Consider the following 21,521-nt stretch of genomic DNA (forward strand, 5'->3'; position numbering starts at 1 on the left):
AACATACCTATCATTTTGCTCTCCTAGTATTTCACACTACTAGATATATACCTTAAAAGGTGCACAAGCAAGACATATATGGAGTATAAATTATAGAGCTTTTTCAGAATTTGAACTTATTTCATATGGTGGAGCATGAAATTAAGCCTGGAGAATTGCGTGACATGTCAACAAGATACTGATTCAGTGACAGTACTTCTCCTAGGTGGTGTAAACCCTTGGATTCTTTGGAATCCACTGAGGTATCAAATGAACTTTTCCTATAGTAAGTTGCAGCTAATCAGATGAATATTATGTTAGAGGGACGAATTTAAACATATAAAATTTCAAGGAACAAATTTGAACTTGAACTTTATAAAAGATTTATCTGATAAAATGATACTTTTAAACTCTAGAACTTTTCTTTTTAATTCTAATATGAAATAAATATCTCTATATCTGTAAGGCATGACATACACACATTCTAATAAATATATTTATATTTGGTATATCCATATACAATTTTATGAATCATATGATGAGATACTATTAAATATTGAGGTATATTTATTTTTAATCAATCGACTAATAGTTATAGGATTACATTGTCCATGTATTGAATATAAAATTTAATTAAATTAAAGATAATTATTATATTATTTTTATTAGAAATAAAACTATTTTTAAACAGCAATAGAGTTTTTTTGGGGACAATACTAATCTAGGTTAGAGCTTTAAGAACAATGAAAAGAAATCTAAACTGACACAAAACCAGAGAGATATCACCGTTATTAATGGGAAATGCATACATCATAACAGAATAATTTCATTTTTGGTGACAAAAGCAATCACTTGACAGTTGATGGGAGTGTATTTTTTTTATTAATATAAGGTGTATATAAGTGATAGTATTTATTTTAAAAAATATAAAAATATGTAAAATTATATTATCGATGGACTATAAAATAAAATCTAAACTTTAACATAAAAAAGATTTTTTTTAATTACTTGAATTAAAAGCAACTAATTCACCAAAAAAGAAACTAATTTAATAGGTCTACCTTCTCATATAAGTTCAGTCCAACTAAGCATTATGCCCACTGCCCACCATCTTCAATAGTTCGCACGCTTGATGCTAGGGCTGAGCAATGAAACCGAGAAAATTGACATGAATCGAGTAAAACGGTTCGGTTTGGTATTATACGGTTCGATTTTCGGTTCAGTTTAAAGTCTTAATTATTTTGATTCGGTTCAGATTTTCCATATGGAATCCATTTGTTCCATACTGAACCGAATAGGTAATTTTTTTAAAAAAAAATTATAGTTTCAAGTGATTTTTTTCATTGAAAAACTGAACCGTTAAAAAAACTGAACCGAACCAAAACACCCGATTTCAGTTTTTTAACCATTTGGTTTCGGTTTAAATTTTGAAAAACCGTTTATTTCAGTTCAGTTCAATTTTTGATAAAGAACCGAACCATGTTTCCATATCTAATGGAATTTGGTGAATATTCAATAACATGATCACATTGATACTTAGGGATCACAACTTTTTTTTTTTGTCGACGGGCCACTTTTTTTGTTGAACATTTAATAATATATCTGCGGTCATATCTTCTTTAAATTTTAAATTTTTATATTATATATATATTAGTGATGATCTTATGTCAAATTCACCCTTTAAATTTTTAATATCATTTCCATATACTCATATAAAATCCTACAATTATCCATGTTTGGATCGTAAACCCCATCATAAAGGTTGGATAAGAGTTGTTTCCTAAAGAAATACCAGATATAGAAAAGCAATGGAGCACCCATGATATTTGGTCATTCTTGCACTTAATTGATCATATGTTGAAACTAGAGCTCACCTCATCATTGATATGCTACAACAAAGGTTACCCATTCAAGGGATAGGCCCAAGGAAGTAAAGGTAAAAACATGTGGAAGACAAATGAACCTACAAAAGGAACAAATAGAATAAAGGTAAACTATTGTTATTTACTCGTTTAAGATCTGATTTAATTCAATTCAAAATATAATCGAGATTCAATGTGACTATACGAAAGTTTTCAATCCAAAAATAAAACTAAATAGAAGGGTAAAGTACACAAATGGTCCCTCGACTATACGTTATTGCTTTATTAAGTCCATCAACTACCAAAAGTTACAAAATGATCATCTGACTATTCATTATATTTCAAACTCGGTATTTTTTGTTAAAAATTGTGGTTGCCTAAGTTAGACATTAACATGATGACTAGATATGATAGTCATTTGATATTATGGAATCAGATTTTATAATATCACAGTCAGTAGGTTAATGTTTAACTTATAATACTGTCAATTTTTTTAACAGAAAATGATGAATTTGAAACAAATGAATAGTCAAGTGACCATTTTGTAACTTTTAATAGTCGAGGTACTCAACAAAACAACACTCTATAACCAGAGGATCAGTTTGTAACTTTTTAATATTCAATGAACTTAATAAAATAGTACACTATAATCAGGAGACCATTTATATACTTTACCCTAAATAGAAATGGATTTTTAATCACAAATCTTGTGTCCAGCAATTAGTGAAAAGAAACGGGGCTTTCCTACAAATGCAAAGAGATTTTATTATATCTCCCATCGGCAACACAATAGATCAATCCATGTTTGTCATATGACATCTCGAAACAAGAGACTTAAACTATAATTTTTTTAATAATCAAGGGTAATATAAGGTGCTAACTATCAACTATTTGATATTGAATGCTCATACCTATGACATTCTTTGTGCTTAAATTCGGGACTTCAAGGAATAATAACAATTCCTTCACTACTGAGATCGCTTGGTTCGATTTGAATTCCAAATACTCTCAACTCTTTTATCTCTCGATCATGCCTTAACCACCTCAAACCATCTTACTTTACGATTTTCCATCTTGAATTAAACGGGATGAACCGTCGTAAGATTAGGCATTGCAATATTGCATCCCAACAGTACCAGTTGGAATCAGGACATACCACAAATGACAAATCTCATACGATTTGAGTGCTGGATCTACCCATGTGAACCGCACAAGCGTCTGACTGAAACCACAAAAAGGAAAAACAGAATGAGTACTTTGACCCCAAAGTCTTTTGATCCTATCTTTAATTGCATTTTTCTCCATCTCTCATTTTGAGCATGCGCAGTTAAACCCCTCCATTAAAGCTTTTGGACTTGTCCTCCAAATCCCACACTTTCCATTTGGACCACTCCTATTAATTTCTCTCTGTTCAGGCAGTAAAAGTAATCTTCTTCTCCCCCCCCCCAAATGCAGCCAAACCCTAGTTCATAGAGATGAAGAGGAAACCCTAAAGCGGCCAAACCCTAAAACTGTTGTTTCCCGGTTCTCTCCGCTTAGAAAACAGATCGCGCAAAAAGGAAAGACCCTAAGATTTTGGGGTCCGATTGTTTTAAAGGTTTGATTTTTGGCCAAAATTAACCTAAACTATACTGAGTTTTGTGTGTGTGTGAGAGAGAGAGAGAGAGGGAAAGAGAGGGATCCAAGTTATCAGCAGCAAACCCTAGATAGACCCCAAAGACCTAGAACATGGAAGTTGAAGATCTGAGTCATCGGGGGTCACTTCTTGCGAAACCCTAAAAGGAGGTGTAAAGAGCTTTGAGGTTCCATCATCAATGGAAGAAGAAAAGATGCTCTATAACTCCGTATGGCAGATGCTAGGGATTATTACGAGTGTTTGGAGCAATTGTACTGGTGGAGAACAATTACAAAGGGGTTACTGACTCCTCAGATCGAAGGACGCTAGCTCTTTGTTTTATTTTTTTAATAAATTAAGTTATTATAAGATAGTAATTATTTATAATTTTTTAATCTATTCAACACTCACATATCTTAAAACAAGAAAATTATAAAATGCATGTCATTCATTCCAATTCACCACTAATTTTACAAGGTAAAATTTACAAATGGTCATTAAACTACGTCAAAATTATCCTTTTTCAACATTAACTTATAAAAGTTACATAATGAATATTAAATTTTAATTTTGTTACAAAATTAGCATGAAACCATTAAGAAATATCTCATTTGATACTTCAATTATAACTAAAACTTAATTTTACTCTTAATTTTAATTGAAATAATTCTTATTAGGTTAGTTGAATTGAAAACAAAATAGATATAGACAAAATAAATATCATATTTTAATTTTATATTATAAATATTAAATTTGTACAATATAAATTAAAAATTATTTGATATGATATTATAAAATTATGGATGTATGATTTTTTTAAATATATTTAATTTTTTTTTAATAATTTTAAATATAATTTATTTTCTTATATTTAAAAAATAAATTTTCTAATATTTTAGAATTACTACTTAAAAATGTTGAAAATATTAAAGTTAAATTTTAGTTATAATATAGGGGCTAAATAAGATATTTTTTTTATTAATTTAGTATGTTATTTACCCCTTAATAACATTTAACGATTGTTATTTATTTTTTTAACAGAGTGCAAAGTTTAATGTCTAATTTGAAACTTTTAAAAATTCAATGATAAATAAAATAAATTTTAAAAATTTTGTGACTATTTATGAATTTTACCCTATTTTATATTAGTGGTGCATTTCAATGCATATCATTAGTGATGCATTTCAATGAATGTTACTCATTGTAGACTCATCCTCTTACAATAGGACCTTTAGGGAAAACAATATTTTTTTTATCATTGAAGTCACTTAATAGGTTCAAAGGTCACTTAGCTCTTGTTTATGTGGCTTTTGTGATGTATGTGGTTTTTTGTAGAGACCTTGAGTTCCAGTAACTATGTCTTAAGGTATATATGCGTTGTCAATAAACTAAAAAAATATTTAAACTTATATCATCCTTGTAATAACAAAACTCTTAAAAAGACACATTATAGGTTAATGATTTACTTGTATTTTAAACTTAGAGTAAAGTACACTTTTAATACCTAAAGTTTAATTTTAGTTTCATTTTAGTACCCAATCGTTAAAACTTATCGCATTTAGTACCTAAACAATCAACTTTGGTACTAAAATAAAATAAAAATTAAACTTTATGTATGATTTTGAAAAGAATTAAATGTTTAAGTATTAAAACGGACCAAAATTAATAGTTTAGGTGTTGAATGTGTAAGTTACCCTTAAACTTATTATAGTATTGAAACCGTTAAAACATGTGAATTAACCTAAACGTAATCAACTATTTTATTAGTGATTTTGAATTAAGATAAAGAAACATGACACGAGAGTACTCCTTTGCAACAATCATTCTTATCCACCATTGTCGTGTCTTGATGTTCCAACAGTTTCGTACTGTTATTTAAACATCTGCAAACCATGTGTTTTTGGTCCTGTCTTGGACCAATTACCTTATTGAACTGATTCATATTTCTAACAAATGCATCCCCACTATCTTCTGCAAAAGTTTGTTCTCTCACCTTATCCTTACTTGGAGATAGATATCCCATCTATTGACTAAATCTTCCCTGGTTTTTTCTACACACCCATCATACCATTTGAATCCTACCCACTGTTATCCTTTTCTTATGTCACTTCATGATAGCAATTATCCCCATATATGGATAGGAAATCACACTATACCAAGTCAAATATTTTTCACTTTAGACCTGAACTCGATTCGATCTCGTCCTTCTCACAACTTGATCCAATTCAAATTCAAACTTTTAGAAAAATCTAACCCAATAAAATCAGTTCATATCAAAACTTATATCATCCCTACTTATATCCTCGAACCTTAAATTATTTAGTCGTATATTAAGATAATACGCATTTAGTTATATTTGACTGTGATCAATACATAATTCATTATTTCATCAACTACTCAATTCTACCCTCATCAAGCATCCCACAACCCCCCCCCCCCCCCCAAACACCTCAGCTAACCTTCCAAAGCCTACGACTAGTAACTTTTATCAAGTAAAAACCATTCCTCCTATCAAGTAATTTTTTTACCATTTGACCTAAGTTCTGTCAAAATGAATTACTTGTTAGTGTCATTTATAATCCTATTTATGATACATATGTGTCGTTGGTACTTGGTTCCAACCCAGGAATTAAAAATTTAATCCAACATGATTTTAGGACAGAACAAAAGCACAAACCATATGTGTTCTAGGTTCTAGACAAGTGTTGAGCCACCTAAAACATGCTCCCAACCGTGAGAAAAAAGAGGAGAGAAAGTGACTGCTGCTACAATGTCACTAATATGAATGGCATGCTAGTTTGATATTAATTTAGCATAGGAGATGCGACTATTTTAAACTTATTAGAGATTTAAGAAGCATTCAAGATATGATCCGATTGTTAAATAACACATTTAACATTTAAAAATTATATTTTTTTAATTTATTTAATTTTAAAATTATTATGGATTTCAGAAGCATTCAAACTGGAAAAAAATGATGGATTGAGACTTAATTCGTCTAGTTTTAAAATTAAAAAGGACCTAAAATGAAAAGGTTTAACATCAATTTCACATCTAAAATAAAAATAAATAAATAAAAAACATATATATATATACACATTGATACTCAAGAGTGAAATGGATCGACGAATATCAAATATGATGACAAGATATATACAACACTTTTAAAATAAAAAATTCCGTTCGAACATTATAGTGATATTAGATAGAGAGACAGTCATAGATTGTTAGGTAAGCTACACATTTAGTATTTCAATTATCAGTTTCATTTTATTTTGGTCACTCGACTATTGTTTGTTTCAAAATCATATCTAACGTTACGTTTTAGTTTCTTTTTTTGTCATCCACTGTTAAAAAATAACGATGATACCCCATCATATTGAATTTTTCAAGAAAGAAAATGACACTTAAGTTACTTTTTAACAATGTGTGACAAAAATAAAACTAAGACGTAACATTAAGTACGATTTTTAAAAAAATATATAATAGAGTGACCCAAACAAATCAAAAGTAATAGTTTGAATATTGAACGTGTAGTGTACCTAAATTATTTAACATTAATTTCACACTTGGGCCTAAATCTTATGGACTGCACTGCTGGGTGCCTGTTTACAGGATCTAGTTTACAGTAGGACTGCACTGCTGGGTGCCTGTTTACAGGATCTAGTTTACAGTTGAGTGAGTTTTTTTGCCCAACAGGGCAGACAATTTTTTTTTTTTTTTTTTTTGCAAATCTGGACAACACTATTATTGCGAGATCTACAGTATTTTTTACTGTGCATGAAACTCGTCGTGACGAGTTTTAATAAAAAAAATATTTTTTATTCAAAATTTTTTCTCGATGTGATAAATCTTAATAAAAAAATTATAATTTATTAGAATTTATCAACTCGATGTGACGAGTTCCATAAATACTATAAAAAAATATCGTAAATCCCAAAATAAAAACTTAAGTTCCCTAATGGCCTAAATAAAATACCCGAATGCCCTAATGGTGCAAAAAAACCTAGTTGAGGGTCGAATATGGGTTGATAAGCTCCTCTTTCTGTACTACGAGCCAACTATGTGAATTCCTACTAATAAAACCCTACAAGGAATTTTTTAAAAAGTTGATATAATAATAATAAGGCTTAATGCACGGTTTAGCCTTTTAATTATATCATTTTTCACTTTAACATTTAAATAATTTTTAAAAATATTCTATTTATATATAAATCTCGTGTAACTCCACTCATAATTACTTATCGAATGATTTTTAGAATTATATGTTTCTACATAAAATATTTAATTATTTATCATTTAGTTTATTAATATAAAGTTTAATATTAAACGCATAGAATATAAAAAGTAACACTGTACTGTTTACTTCATAGACAAGAACAAAAAGACAAATGAAATGCTAAAAGAAGGGACGAAATGGCAGAAAAAGTATAACTTGTATGATAAATGTTTTTTTGAATGGTATATAATGATTAAAAGGTAATATGTATTTATAATATTTCTTAGTTAATACATATATCTTAAAAGTATAACTGTTCGAGTTTGAAATTTCAAGAAGGAACAATATTTTTTTTAAACACTACGATCATTTAATGAATTTAATGAATTATGTATGATAAGTAATTAAAATTGAAAAAGAAAAATATTATATATGTGCCTAAGATTGTTTAGGATTAGAGTATTTTCGTAATCCTCTCTTGTGATCAATTTTTTATTTATTGAAATTTCTTTATTTTATCTATACTTTTTTTGTTAATATTTTTTTCATGTAAAATCAATATATTTTTTATTTTTTTATTTACGATTCATATTATTACCTTATCTAATTTTATAATAAATCTTGTTGTACTTAATTTTAAAAAAATAAAAAATATAAAAAAAAATCTTTTAATTCCGTAGACATTGATAGAAATTAACATTTAGCTCAATATGTTAGGTATTGATGAGGAGGCTTATATAATAAATATGTAATTACAATATATCATTTTTTTCATTTAAGCACTTAAAGTATTTTTTTTTTGTAAAAATAAAAATCTAAAGTTATCTTTTTGTTAAAAATAGGCAATTAAAGTATTCAATTTTTTCATCTAAGTACCTAAAGTATTATTTAATTAATACCACATGTCGATTTTTTAACTTAAATGAAAAAGTTTGGATAGTTTAGGTACATATTTTGACTAAAAAGATAACTTTGGGTACTTATTTTGACAAAAATACTGTAGGTACTTAAATGAAGAAAAGAATATACTTCAAGTACTTATTTGTATAAGACTTATTAAATTTATTTAGATAAATCATATAAAAAAGGATTATTTAAAATTAAAATTTACATTTTCTAATAAAGATGTGTCGCATAAACTCCATTTTTCACAAAACGATCCTTTGATGATTTCAGGCGTAAATTTCAACACTTAAACGAATGAGTTGGTCGACTGATCTTTATACTTTAACCTACATAACTATTAGCATATAGTAGCTTATTATAGCAAAGGAGAAATGATTACACTTAGAACCGTAATGACTCCAAACAAGTACAAAACAGCAATGATTACTCAGAATCTTCGAATTTTAGACAAAGGAAAAAGGCTTAATGTGTGCAAGTGTTTATTACCTTCGACAGAGCCAGATCAACCGCAGTTTCCATATTTCTTCTTACAGCCGCCCAAGTTTGATCATATCATCATCACCATGCAAAATGAACGATACCAAAACAAGTTAAAAAAAAACCAGAATTCCAGGCAATTAGTCTGTTAACCCGACAATACAATGATTCTCTTACATATGCAGCGTAATTATGTAAGAACATCCACCTAATTATTTTCATGCTCAACCCCAAAGTTGCTGCATTTGAAGGAGAGATCGAATTATATGGACAAGGAAGAAGAAGAAGAAGAAGAAGAGATTATAAATAATAGTAGCTGTTGAATTTAAGAACAGACAAGAAAAGGCACAAGAGGTGGTGTTTTGCAGATATAAATAATATTATATTTGTTTACAACTACTACAAGACGATAAGGGAAGTAGTACTGCAACAGGGAGCTAGGCCTGTAAGGCTGTGAGATTTTTATTTATGGTAGTTTATTGCTTTCTAGCTGATCTATGCAATTTAGGGTTCAACTACGAAGCTTTTACTTGTAGGAGCTGCTGTGCTTCATCTTTTCCATCTTCTCAACCACTTTCATCTTTTCATTATTTTCCATCGAAACGTTTCACTGTCCAACTAAATTCTGATTCTAGTATTTAAATTACTCTTGTATTTTCGGTTGCGTTACATTTATTGATATTACGAATATAATAAACTCCATTGCAATGATTGTAGGTATCGTGTCACAGAAGGTATAGCTAGGGAGTGCTGCTACAAATTACAAATTTTATTATGTGATTTTTTTTAAAAATATGATGTTTCCTAAATCATGAAGATGAAATAAGAGGATTGAAGAGAATATTGAAGAAATGAAGAGATTGGGAAAAAATAGAGAGGAAAGTGAAGGTGGAAGCATATGAATAAGGAAGAAGAGAAAACAGTGGTGGATTCCCTTGTTATAAAATTTAAATTTTATTCGATTAATTATATATTTTATTCATTATACTTCTTTTGAGATTTTATTTGTGTTCATCCATTTTATATCGTTAATATAGTGTGTCTCTTAAAAATATTATTTTAGACATGTTACTAAGAGAAAAGATTAATTATGTTAACCTAAATATTATAAGTAATCGTATATTATGCTATTTTCGTAAATATCATAACATATGATGATATTTTTATAAGAGAAAATAATTTCAGTGACCGAAAATATCTTATAATATACGATTTTAACCAACTTTTTTTGGATTTGCGAAAATGACCAACAAATTCGCAACGCGAACTCCAATTTCGCAACACAATTTCCAAATACGCAACGGGATTTTCCAAATTCGCAACGCGATTTTCAAAATCGCAACTCAGTTTCAGAAATTCGCGTTGCGATAGTTGTGTAAACCTATATCGGTAATTCGCATTGCGAATTTGAAAATCGCATTGCGATAGTACTGTTTACATTGCGATAGTACTGTTTATCTATATCGGTAATTAGCGTTGCGAATTTGAAAATCGCATTGCGATAGTACTGTTTACATTGCGATAGTACTGTTTACATTGCGATAGTACTGTTTACATTGCGATAGTACTGTTTACCTATATCGCAATGCGATTTTCAAATTAGCAACGCTAATTACCGATATAGGTAAACAATACTAAAATTCGCGTTGGGATTTACCTATTCGCGTTGCGATTTTGGAACATGTGTTGCGAAATTGGAGTTCGCGTTGTGAATTTGTTGGTCATTTTCGTAAATCTAAAAAAAGTTGGTTAAAATAGTATATTATAAGGCATTTTCGGTCACTGAAGTTATTTTCTCTTTTTATAATCGTATCGAGATAAATCAGTGTGAATGTACCCTAAATTCAATTATACTTCAATTTTAATCTATTCCTCTAAAAAATCGATCTATTGTGCCACGGATTCGAATTTTTAAAATGATTTACCTTATTAAATCAAATTGAAATCCTTCATTTTTAAATCTTTTACACGTCTAATGTCAACTAAAATTTTAATACCAACTCGTTTATCATTCCACTGTTCTACACTTTACAGATATATAGAATAAAAGTAGAACCTGCTAAAAATCATAGTTGGTGTGATTATAGGCCATCCGCTCATCACATAAAATAAAAAAGGAGAAATTGATGTGCAGTTTTTGCTCTATGTAGTTGCAGTAGTATTAACACCTTATCTATCTGTGTGTGTGTAGCTGTGAAACATAATAAGAAGGGGAAGTGGTGCAGCACAGTCAGTCTCTTTTGACTTTCTGAAACCCTGAATCTAGACGACAAAACAATGAGGGCTGAGATCTTTAAGGATCCAAGACACAGGGATTGCAAAATCCAAGCAAAAACTTTAGACCCCAAAGTGATGTTTTAGGTAAACAATTTGGTACACCCTACCCTAGCAGCTGCAGCATCTGATTCGAGAGCCAACCACACAAACTGTTCATGTTATAAATCTGGGATCAACTTTCCCATGTTTCTATAAACAACACCGAGATGGCACACTAATATTAACTAAAAATAAACTAACTTATTTACGAACATAAATGAAATAAACGTGCATTTGTTAGTGAGATTTATTCATAGGACATATTACAGGCCAAGGCTGATCAGTTCACCCATATCAGATATCGTATTTAACACCTGACTTAAAGCTAAATTATCCGCACTGTAAACATGATCTATCTGGCCACGAGCCTATATCTCACGACATCGTAGGCTTCTCTACTCCATTAATGGAGCTCACTCGAATCTCCAGTCCATGAGACAGCTTTCCGATCACTCTCGACAATGACACAGTATGCTATAATCACTTTTCAAAGTTTAGAATCGGTCTCTTTATCTGTACTCGTTAGAAGAACTATGCAATTACATAGTCCCATGTCCAGCACTTAATAGAATCGGTCTGTCAATCAAGTTCGCGGTACAGTGATAAAAGACATTTGTTTACTTTAAGTTTTGGTTTACACCTTAATGTGAATGCAATTACATAGTTTCCATGTCCAGCACTTTATTCCTTGAGGTCTTAGGTTCGAGCACAATGAATTCAGGGATGTGCTTGTTCAATTTCAAATGGTTGAGAATTATCTTTGAATAGATATTGTCGTATACTTATACCATATTAATAAAAAAAATTAAAGATGAAACTGGAACATTTAAAAGTTTGGGGACCAATATAAAATTAAGATCATTGTTTGATGACGAATTTAAAATGTTCAAAAATTTAGAGATCAATTAGAAATGAAAATCAGAATCTAGGGATGACATTGACATATTTAAAGGTTTAGATATCAATTTAGAATAATAGTGATAATTTAAAAGTGTGTGTATAACAAACTCAACTTTAAATAAACAAGTTTATTTATGGGATAAGATTTAATTATACACTATAAATTTTTTAAATTTTACATAAATTTAAAATTGTTAGATATATAAAAATAGACGATCGAGATTTAATAATAATACATAAGAAAATATTCACTAAATAAAGAGTTAAAAAACCTAAACCTTTTTTTATTATTTGATTTAATAAAATTTCAACCAACAATATAATAAACTTTAAATTAGACTTATCTATGAGTTGGGTGATTTCTCATCTAGATACGATATTATAAAGTTTTTTTATAGAAACCTTTAATTTTATTTAAAATAGGAAATATCTTAAATTATAATAAAGATTTACAATTATAATTGTAAATTAAGTCTATAATTAAGATAATTTACTATAATCATTAAAAAAATTACAACTTAATATCGAAAAGATTAAAATCTAACAAATAAACTTGAACAATGATAGATAAAAATTGCATCGAAAAACGAACCACAAAAGGAGAACAGGCTACTGAAAGACCATCGGCAAATCGTAAATCAGACTCGAGAGACGTGAAAAGTTATCCACAAACGCATAACGGGTATCCGAATCTAATTCGAGGGTACAAAACAGGGAATATCAATAATATAAAAGATAAACATCATTTTGATCAAATCGTGACAATATCAAATCGACCCTTGAAAAAGATAAATGAAAATAACAATTAAACGATCGAAAAACGTGTCAAAAAACAAAAGAAAATATGCTAGAAAGACATATAAAAATGTGCCTTACAAACATTGAAAATCAAAAAATAAAACAAAATAAAGATGAGATGTAAGAAAAAAATACCAACGATCGACAACTAACATTAAAATTAATGTCGTCGGAAAAAAATATTTGAAATAATTAAAAAAAGTGTATATATTACAAAGATTTTTTATTTATTAAAGTAATACATATACATATAAATTTTTTACCAAGAAATTAAAAAAGAAATTAAAAGATATTAATGATCTAAATCGGGTCAGATCGACCATGCCTACCAATGGCTCATCACCACGGAATATCTCTACACATAAAATTAAACAAAGCATAATTGTCAATGTCAAAAACTAAAAAGTCGGCTACTCAAGTTCACACACACAACCAAAATCATCAAATGTGGGGGTCGATTTATTAGTGATAGTGACCGATTGACGTAGATATATTATAGTTAGAGAACATAAATTAAAATCCAATTCCATTTAAAACCATCAACTTGGTTAACCCACTAAGTACATAAAACTAAACTAAAATGGAAGGTAACCTACCATATATAATATATGGTAATCAAAATTCACCTCGAGTTTTAGGTCACCGGACACTAATACCTTTCCAATATGTCTTGATTTTTATCTATATCTATGGTAAACTACAGAGTATTCACCTTGATTTTTTGGTCACCCGTCACTAATATGTAACACTTTTGTTTCGTATACGTCCCGTATATAAGGTAGAAATGTCACATTAAATGTATCAAAATAAAAATATACATGTCAACTATGAATATAAAAAATATCAAAAAGATATCATACTGGTTTTGGATTTTGAACTGGTCTCCCAAAATGTTAGATGTCATGCCCGACTCCCTACTCTACTGACTTCACTTTCCCTACTTATGAACCAATCGCACGCTAAGTATTCCACTTAGTGAGACAACGTAAAAAAAATAAAGAAAATGTTTAACGAATATAATTAACCATATCAATAAATTTTTACTAAAATGAAATATATACAGTTTACGTCAAACATATATTTGATTTAAAACTACTTTATAAGAATTTTCATAAATTATTCGTACTAAATTTATTTTCGGACTTATACTTTTACATTTCAAAGCAGATTATTTCTATATTTTATTCAGATTAGATCATTACTTTGCCAATTGTATTATCATGAGAATATGCGATATGTGAGTCAGATAACGAGTGAGCACGTTATATACAAATTTATTGTGAGAATAAATTGCACCGAGTCACTCCACCTCGTGTATCACTAAGGCATCCAAGTCAGTCTACGAGTGACCCATCTTGGTGCCATATAATGCACATGTAAAGTTAATCAAATGCACATAATTACTCTACCTCGTACACCACTAAGGTTAGCCGAGTCAGATCATGAGTGATCCACATTGGTACTATATCATAAACATATTTAGATTCACTCTTCCTCATGGCATATCATTGTACCACTAACACTCATTTTCATACAATGGTCTTTGTTATAAATAAACTTCTAATTTGAGTATAAAAAAATTCAGATAATTGATTATAAAATCATTCTCATAGAAATCCAAACTTTGGGCAGTTCATCCCAAAACAATCATACACTATAAAATAAAACAAAGTAAGAAAATATACGTCAAACACTACTTTAAAACTTTCTTAATAAAAACAATTGAGATTGGCTCATCGCAAGTCTTCCTCATATTATCTATTGTAAAAAGTTTAGTCGCACTCACCTGTGGCCTCACTAGCTTATTTGATACTATCAATTTACTCTCGAACTTTATCATTCCCTTTTATCTCGCTTTGAACTTGTGAACGATCACGATCTACACGAATGTCAATTATCCCGACATAACAAATTTCAAACACGAATTATTATTGTAACTAATAATAATAAACTCGATTTCGAATAAAATTCTGAAAATTACCATCATCTTATATTTGATACTAATTTCTCTCCCTTAATTTAATCAACTTTATTTCTTTTAATATTCCCTTCCAAGCCCTTTTTAAATTTCATTCTTTATCCAATATCCCTTTAATTCGACACTTTCCCCATTTCACCACCAACTTCCTTTAAACTTTCAATTGAGTCCTTAAACTTATAAAATCTTATAAATCAGTCCAATTTACTGTTTTTAATACTAAATTTCAGCATAAGACCTTAACTTCTCAACGATTGCACATTAATCCTTTAGATTGTCACACTACGCGAAAAAGTCCCTTAAAGTCTAACAAAGTTTCAATTTGGTTCCAAACACCATTTCAAGCACCTAGAATCATTTATATTCCATATAAACCATTAGGAAATTTTTACAAAATTTTCCCTTAATTTTTCCCTTAGGCCGAAACTTTGCAATCTTCACCCTAATGGTCTCCAATTTGATTAATTCACAATTTAATCGCCAACACATCATTTACATACCATTCCAGTCGAATTCAAAACGAATCATATCAAATTCAACCAAGTTCCTAACAATTTCATCAATGGCCGAAAATCTCATCTTGCTCCCTTGATGGACTTTAATTAATTTTCCTACTTGATTTCAATTCTACAACACTACTAACATCCATTTTCAACTTTAGTTGAATAAATTTCAATGAATCTAAGCCTCCTCTTCATCCACCTAAATCACCCACTTTCACCATTCAAGCATGACACAAAGAAATAATTACATCATCTTATAGAGAATTTAGAGTAGAATAATTTCCTATTTTACATCCTAGTTCTAAATCTTAATAAAATGGACCCAAAATGAAGAAGAAAAAAACTAACCTTTGGCTATGGAGTTCGGCAGTAGCTAAAGAAGAGGAGGAGTTCACGAAATCTCCCAAATTTTTTACTTTTAAAAGCTAATAAAATGAATTTTTTATTCATTTTGTGCCAAAAACCCAAATTGCCATTAATGAATTCTATTATTTACTTCAATGCCACTCCTTAATTTCCATTTTAATATAAATAGCCATAACAATCTCGTCTCTCAATTTCCCTTTTTGACCTTTCAATTTTATAAAATTTTATTTTAGTCACTAAATTGCATTATTCCACTTTATAGTGCAATTTCACCAAATTTCACTAATCCAACTTAAATTCCACTAATTAAAAATATCCATATAATTTTTCTAACCCAAATCCACCTTCATTCACATTTTTGTAGATTTCGATTCGATCTGGTTATCTAAATATTATACTGGTCTACATCTTTTAATAGACTTTTATGCAAATTTCATATTAAAAATATGAAGCCCACTAAAATAATTATCTTGGGCTGAACTACTTATTTACAGACCCAAGATATAACTTTTAAAAAATTATATTTTTAATCCCTAACTTTTACAACTTTATCTTTAGTCCTAAACTTTTAAATTTTTATATTCCAATCACTAGTCCAAAATTTGGGATATTACAAATACTTTTCCAATAGGACTTTGTTTTTATCTATGGGAAAAGGTTGACCTACAACAGATACCATGAAGGTTATTCACGTTTATTTCATATCTTTAATCAATTCTCCATTATTGGTCATAATTTCTGGGTTGCTTCCTTGGAATCATATAAATGACCGTTGATGCTCGTTGCTCCAGGTGAACAATTCAAGGAATACTCGGTAAAAAGGGACGACTGGATTCGGACTCGGGATGGGCAAGGTATCCAAACCCGACAGCTTCTGACATGACTTATTTTTATTGGGTCGTTTTTTAAAATAAATGGGTTTAGGTAAGATCGTGTCGGTTTTTTTAGATATTATGTTCGGGTCAGGACGGGTACGAGTTTATGATGAATAATATTTGATCCGAGCCGAAAAAATTGTAATTTCTTTCAATTAAATTCCTATTTTTTTATAAATACATTATTTTAGATTGGTTCGGATTCAGATTTTATCTCAAAATGATGGGTTGGATTCAGTTTGAATGACAGATGTATATAGAAAATATTTAAATAATTTTTTATAAGTATCTGATATGTAACGTATCCGAACGGATTTGATAATAATATTTTTTAAACCTCTCAAAATTCAACGTTCACATAAAAATAATTAATTTTATAATTAAATCAGATCATATCAAATCTCATTTTAGAAACACCTTAAGATAATAATATAATTTTATTAAAAAGATCCATACGTGACAAATTCCCAACAAACATTCTATTAACAAAACAATATTCTTTAATCACCAATTATTTGTTACTGCAATTCCCGCCATGCACGAGTGATTAAGGGATTACAGTTTCCAACAAAGAGAATTTGTGATTTCTATTAATTAATTAAGTTTTCAATTTATAATTATCAATATTTGAATTAGCCTCGAGGTTCGATTAATATATTATTAACTTCGGTATAATTCAATCATTACTTTTTTGGATGAATATATGATGTATGGATGGTTTATTTTTCACATATTATCAATACATTAGATGATATGTCATTAATATAATATTTTAAAGTATTTAATAAAACAATAATTTAATAATAGGAGTGTAAGTGGTAGGGTTGTAAATGAGACGAGACAGATTGCGAGATATTCGAGATCGACTCGATCAAGGCTCGATAAATATTCGGATCGAATGGACTCGACTCGAGTTCTTAACGAGCCGAAACGAGCTACTTGATATTCGACTCGAAAAGCTCATGAGAAGGTCGAAAACATAATATATTAAGATTTTATTTTAAAAAAAATAAATTATTAATAATATTAACATTTATGTATTGATTTTTTAAAAAATACAGTAAGATTTTCATGTATTTAAGGTTCAGGCTCGAGTTTGAGTTTGAGGCTTCAATCGAGTTAAGTTTAAGAATTTTTTTCTTCATTTCGAGCCTTTTCGAGCTGCTCACGAGCTTCAGTTCAGGATTTCGAGTTCGAGTCGAGCTTGAAAATTTTAAGCTCGCGAGTTTTCGAATCGAGTTTCATTTAAGAATTTTCAAATCGAGTCGAGCTCAACACTACTCGAACTCAACTCGACTCGTTTACACCGCTAGTAAGTGCTCCCTAGAGAGCCACATGCATCCGCCACTGAGACCAAATCCAATTGACAAAAGGTTGTGGTGGGTCCAAATGAAGGGATAAACACACAGATTTGTAGTATTTAATAAAACAATAATTTAATAATAGGAGTGTAAGTGGTAGGGTTGTAAATGAGACGAGACAGATTACGAGATATTCGAGATCGACTCGATCAAGGCTCGATAAATACTCGGATCGAATGGACTCGACTCGAGTTCTTAACGAGCCGAAACGAGCTACTTGATATTCGACTCGAAAAGCTCATGAGAAGGTCGAAAACATAATATATTAAGATTTTATTTTTTAAAAAATAAATTATTAATAATATTAACATTTATGTATTGATTTTTTTAAAAATACAGTAAGATTTTCATGTATTTAAGGTTCAGGCTCGAGTTTGAGTTTGAGGCTTCAATCGAGTTAAGTTTAAGAATTTTTTTCTTCATTTCGAGCCTTTTCGAGCTGCTCACGAGCTTCAGTTCAGGATTTCGAGTTCGAGTCGAGCTTGAAAATTTTAAGCTCGCGAGTTTTCGAGTCGAGTTTCATTTAAGAATTTTCAAATCGAGTCGAGCTCAACACTACTCGAACTCAACTCGACTCGTTTACACCGCTAGTAAGTGTTCCCTAGAGAGCCACATGGATCTGCCACTGAGACCAAGTCCAATTGACAAAAGATTGTGGTGGGTCCAAATGAAGGGATAAACACACAGATTTGTAGTATTTAATAAAACAATAATTTAATAATAGGAGTGTAAGTGGTAGGGTTGTAAATGAGACGAGACAGATTGCGAGAGATTCGAGATCGACTCGATCAAGGCTCGATAAATACTCGGATCGAATGGACTCGACTAGAGTTCTTAACGAGCCGAAACGAGCTACTTGATATTCGACCCGAAAAGCTCATGAGAAGGTCGAAAACATAATATATTAAGATTTTATTTAAAAAAAAATAAATTATTAATAATATTAACATTTATGTATTGATTTTTTAAAAAATACAGTAAGATTTTCATGTATTTAAGGTTCAGGCTCGAGTTTGAGTTTGAGGCTTCAATCGAGTTAAGTTTAAGAATTATTTTCTTCATTTCGAGCCTTTTCGAGCTGCTCACGAGCTTCGGTTCAGGATTTCGAGTTCGAGTCGAGCTTGAAAATTTTAAGCTCGCGAGTTTTCGAGTCGAGTTTCATTTAAGAATTTTCAAATCGAGTCGAGCTCAACACTACTCGAACTCAACTCGACTCGTTTACACCGCTAGTAAGTGCTCCCTAGAGAGCCACATGCATCCGCCACTGAGACCAAGTCCAATTGACAAAAGGTTGTGGTGGGTCCAAATGAAGGGATAAACACACAGATTTGTAGTATTTAATAAAACAATAATTTAATAATAGGAGTGTAAGTGGTAGGGTTGTAAATAAGACGAGACAGATTGTGAGATATTCGAGATCGACTCGATCAAGGCTCTATAAATACTCGGATCGAATGGACTCGACTCGAGTTCTTAACGAGCCGAAACGAGCTACTTGATATTCGACTCGAAAAGCTCATGAGAAGGTCGAAAACATAATATATTAAGATTTTATTTTTAAAAAAATAAATTATTAATAATATTAACATTTATGTATTGATTTTTTTAAAAATACAGTAAGATTTTCATGTATTTAAGGTTCAGGCTCGAGTTTGAGTTTGAGGCTTCAATCGAGTTAAGTTTAAGAATTTTTTTCTTCATTTCGAGCCTTTTCGAGTTGCTCACGAGCTTCAGTTCAGGATTTCGAGTTCGAGTCGAGCTTGAAAATTTTAAGCTCGCGAGTTTTCGAGTCGAGTTTCATTTAAGAATTTTCAAATCGAGTCGAGCTCAACACTACTCGAACTCAACTCGACTCGTTTACACCGCTAGTAAGTGTTCCCTAGAGAGCCACATGGATCTGCCACTGAGACCAAGTCCAATTGACAAAAGATTGTGGTGGGTCCAAATGAAGGGATAAACACACAGATTTGTAGTATTTAATAAAACAATAATTTAATAATAGGAGTGTAAGTGGTAGGGTTGTAAATGAGACGAGACAGATTGCGAGAGATTCGAGATCGACTCGATCAAGGCTCGATAAATACTCGGATCGAATGGACTCGACTCGAGTTCTTAACGAGCCGAAACGAGCTACTTGATATTCGACTCGAAAAGCTCATGAGAAGGTCGAAAACATAATATATTAAGATTTTATTTTTAAAAAAATAAATTATTAATAATATTAACATTTATGTATAGATTTTTTTAAAAATACAGTAAGATTTTCATGTATTTAAGGTTCAGGCTCGAGTTTGAGTTTGAGGCTTCAATCGAGTTAAGTTTAAGAATTTTTTTCTTCATTTCGAGCCTTTTCGAGCTGCTCACGAGCTTCAGTTCAGGATTTCGAGTTCGAGTCGAGCTTGAAAATTTTAAACTCGCGAATTTTCGAGTCGAGTTTCATTTAAGAATTTTCAAATCGAGTCGAGCTCAACACTACTCGAACTCAACTCGACTCGACTCGTTTACACCGCTAATAAGTGCTCCCTAGAGAGCCACATGCATCCGCCACTGAGACCAAGTCCAATTGACAAAAGGTTGTGGTGGGTCCAAATGAAGGGATGAACACACAGATTTGTACAAGTTTCGAAGGGTGAGTCCAAGTGGGGCATATTGCCTCATAAGTCCACTTCAATTAAAATAAATATTAAATTAATTAAAAAAGGTTGCGATGACTTGGGCTGGCGGAATTGCCAAACGAGTTGACCTACCCACTTGCTTTTCTTTTACATCAGCTGAGTCCACGACACGTACAACATCTCATGATATGGTGCTTCCATTTGGGTATAAGTACAACTAGGTTCGAAAAAACGAATTTTATCTTTTAATTTTGAGTTATTCGAGTTAATTTGAATTTCCGGTTTGATTTTCGAGTTTGAGTGGGTTGAAATTTGAAATTTTCGAATTACTTGAAAAATGAAATTTTGATTACATATTTTGACAGTTTTACGATTTAGTCTTTGATTTCATTATTCATTCGATTCTTCATTCATTTTAAGTATATTTTTTATCAAATATGAACTACGTGCTTCCAAACCATCGCATAATACATTTATAATTTTAATTCAATTTTTATAAAATATTTTATATTTTTTTAATTTAGTCCCACAATATTTCATAATTTTCTTATTTCTTCAATTCATCATTTATTTTAAGTCCGTTTTTTACCAAATATAAACGACATGCTCATATACCACTATAGAATACATATGTTCAATTCTTAATTTGTTTTCTTCTAAAAATGTATTCTCTTTTTTATTTAGTCCCTTAACTTTGCATTTTACTCCATTTGGTCTTTTGTATAAAATTGTTTGCAAATCTTTTCTTCCC

The sequence above is a fragment of the Hibiscus syriacus genome, unplaced genomic scaffold, assembly GCF_006381635.1.
Source record: "Hibiscus syriacus cultivar Baekdansim isolate YM2019G1 unplaced genomic scaffold, ASM638163v2 tig00110328_pilon, whole genome shotgun sequence".
NCBI classification, from domain to species: domain Eukaryota; kingdom Viridiplantae; phylum Streptophyta; class Magnoliopsida; order Malvales; family Malvaceae; genus Hibiscus; species Hibiscus syriacus.